This window comes from Phocoena phocoena, chromosome X (genome assembly GCF_963924675.1).
Source record: "Phocoena phocoena chromosome X, mPhoPho1.1, whole genome shotgun sequence".
In the NCBI taxonomy this organism is placed as follows: domain Eukaryota; kingdom Metazoa; phylum Chordata; class Mammalia; order Artiodactyla; family Phocoenidae; genus Phocoena; species Phocoena phocoena.
The window spans coordinates 42,813,465-42,816,959 of record NC_089240.1 but is presented as its reverse complement, the minus strand read 5'-3'; positions in this window follow the sequence as shown (position 1 = coordinate 42,816,959).

Genomic DNA, 3,495 nt, shown 5'->3' with positions numbered 1-3,495 from the left:
GCTCCTAGGATCATAAACATGGTCAAAAGACAACTGAAAAAGTGGGACAATATATATGCAACATATATTGCAATATAGTGTTAATATCTCCAATATACAAAGAACTCTTGAAAATTAAGGGGAAAAAAGTCCAAAAAGCCACTAGAAAAAATGGGCAAAAGATGTGGGCGATTCACAGATTAAAAAAGGATATTAAAATGGCCTTAACTTATATGAAAAGCGTAATTTCACGCATAATTAGAGAAAAACAAATTAAAACTACACCAAGAGAATGGATAAACAAATTGTGGTATATCCACAGTATGGAATTCTACTTATCAATAAAAAGGAGAAAATACTGGTACACACAACTTGGATGAATCTCAGAAGCATTATGCTGAGTGAAAGATGCCAGACACAAGAGTATATATTGTCTAATTCCATTTGTATGAAACCCTACAAAAACACATATAATCTACAGTGACAGAAAGCCAATCAGTGGTTGCCTAAGATGGAGTGGAGGGTTGGGATGGGTCACTAAGGAACCTTTTGGGGATAATGGAATTTTTCCATATATTGATTGCGGTGGTGGTTACATCTTTGTATGTGTTTGTCAAAACTCATTGAATTGTACCCTCAAAATAGGTAGAGGGGTATACAGATAGAGAATATATCTCAATAAAGTTCATACGTTGAAAAAGGAAAAAAAAAAAAAAAGAGCCCTGGCTGAAACCATTTTCCCACAGCAGGCAGATCATTTGGTCTGATGAAAATGAGCGGGGAAAAAAAACTACAATGAAATACCATTTCTTTGTTCTGAGATTGGAGAAAATTTAAAAATACAACAACACAGGCTATTGGCTAGTCTGTGGGGACACAGGCACTCAAACACGTCGATAGTGGGAATGAACTTGGAACAGCCCTTTTGGGAGGGAATTCGGGAGTATCAACTAAATCCAGATATTCACTTTTTGATGCAGCAATCCCAGTTCTATGAATTTACCCTGACGATACACCTCAGATAATAAAAAAATACCTATAGATACAAGGTTATTCTTTTTGGCATTGTTTACAATTGCAAGATATTGGAAACCACCTACATGGGCAAACATAGAAGAGTGGCTAAATTATGATACATCTACAAAATGGGGTACTATGTACCTGAGACCGAGAGAGGGAGAAAGAAGATATTATCAAATGAAAAATGCAAAGTGTAAAAGAATAGTTATAGGATGTTACCCTTAATGTAGGATAAATAAGATAATATACATGTATGTGTCAGGGCAGAAAAATTTTTCCTTCTACCCTTCTAGGTTCTTTGCTGGTTTAATAATTAAATTGACATAAGACAGATTAAGAGGAGAAAAACTAATTTCGTATGTACAGGATACCCATAAAAATATGAGACCCAAAGGTAGTTAGGCAATTGAAGCTTATATGCCATCCTGAGCTAAGGAATGGAATAGGGGCTTCAAAGGGGTTTCAAATGGGAGGAGGGCAATTCACAGGATGATGAGAAGAGCAGATGTTTGGTAGTCAAATGTTTGCCCTGCCATGTGGGTAAGTCTTTCAGATAAAAAGTTATCTCTGATATAGCTCTCTTTCTGGGCCAGACCCCTATCTAAATTCTTCTAAGCAGTTAAAAGAGAGGTAAACGTTTTTCTTGAGTGTGCTGGGTCTTGATTGTTTTCAGCTTAAAATAAGCCACACGCCAAAGTGGAACATTTTGTAGACATTTCTTCAAAGAAGACATACAGATGGCCAACAGGTACATGAAAAGATGCTCAATATAGCTAATTATTAGAGAAATGCAAATCAAAGCGGCATGTTTTGGTGTGGCATTTCTGCTCCCCTTCATATGTGTTCATTTGTGCGAAAAGAAACAGAAAAGATAAACCAGAAATTAAATAGATTAGTTACCTCAACAAGGGGATGGAGGGGAGGGCAAAATGGAATTCAAACGAAAACAAAGGAACCTAACAATATTTCAAATGAATCGTGCAGCCTCATGGGGGGTGGTGGGAAGAGGGAGAACTAACCCAAGTAATTTTTTAAATTAATTAATTAATTAATTTTATTTATTTATTTTTGGCTGCGTTGGGTCTTCATTGCTGCGCACAGGCTTTCTCTAGTTGCAGTGAGCGGGGGCTACTCTTCGTTGCGGTGCGCGGGCTTCTCATTGCAGTGGCTTCTCTTGTTGCGGAGCACGGGCTCTAGGCACGCAGGCTTCAGTAGTTGTGGCACTCAGGCTCAGTAGTTGTGGCTCTCGGGGTCTAGAGCTCAGGCTCAGTAGTTGTGGCTCTCAGTGTCTAGAGCTCAGGCTCAGTAGTTGTGGCGCACGGGCTTAGATGCTCCGTGGCATGTGGGATCTTCCCAGAGCAGGGGTCGAACCCATGTCCCCTGCATTGGCAGGCGGATTCTTAACCACTGCGACACCAGGGAAGTTCCCCAAGTAATTTTTGAACACAGTATTTTGACTACCATCAGATTAAAAACAAAAAGGAACTGCATCAAATATTGAAGCTACAATAGGCTTGTTAAACACAGTATTTTGACTACAGACCACCAGGAACCTGAAGACAAAAGAAGCTGTAAAAAAGTATTGACCTGTAGTTGGTAGATTTGTTTTTCACAGTCTTGTGGGTTAGCAATTCTGGAGTTAATGTGTATTATATGATTACACAAATAAGTAAATTTATTGTGGATATTGGGAGCTAGGTTTCTTTCTGTTTGAGAAGGGATTTACAAATATGAAAAGTGAGGAAACTAGAATGAATCTTGTGTTGTTGTGTTGAAATGGAAGGTATTAGTAGTGTACTTATGTTTTTAAAGTATATATACCTATAGCAAAATATATAAATATAGATGTGTGTTTACATGGATTAGACTATATACATGTATTTTCTAGCTCTGTACACTGAGAGGGCCTAGAAACAATTACACCCTAGTAGCAATGAATACTTTCTCAACTGGGGCTGAAAAGGAATAATGTTGAGTCTGGAGCATCTTGTAATTCCAGAAAGGAAGTGCATTAAAAAAAAATGATGGTGGGGCTTCCCTGGTGGCGCAGTGGTTGAGAATCTGCCTGCTAATGCAGGCGACACGGGTTCGAGCCCTGGTCTGGGAAGATCCCACATGACGCGGAGCAACTAGCCCTGTGAGCCACAACTACTGAGCCTGCGCGTCTGGAGCCTGTGCTCCGCAACAAGAGAGGCCGCGATAGTGAGAGGCACGCGTACCGCGATGAAGAGTGGCCCCCGCTTGCCACAACTAGAGAAAGCCCTCGCACAGAAACGAAGACCCTACACAGCCCTAAATAAATAAATAAATAAATAAAGTTACTCAGCCTCTCTGAGCCTCTGACAGCACCTACCTGTTGAGGTGGTTATAAGGGTTAAAAGGTGATACTTCAGGCAAAGGGTTCAGCACAGTAAGCGCCAGCTCTTGTTATTATCGTTCCTGAGCCCTCCTCTGTGCTGAACACATGGCTGGGTGCTTTGCAGGAATCATCTCTAA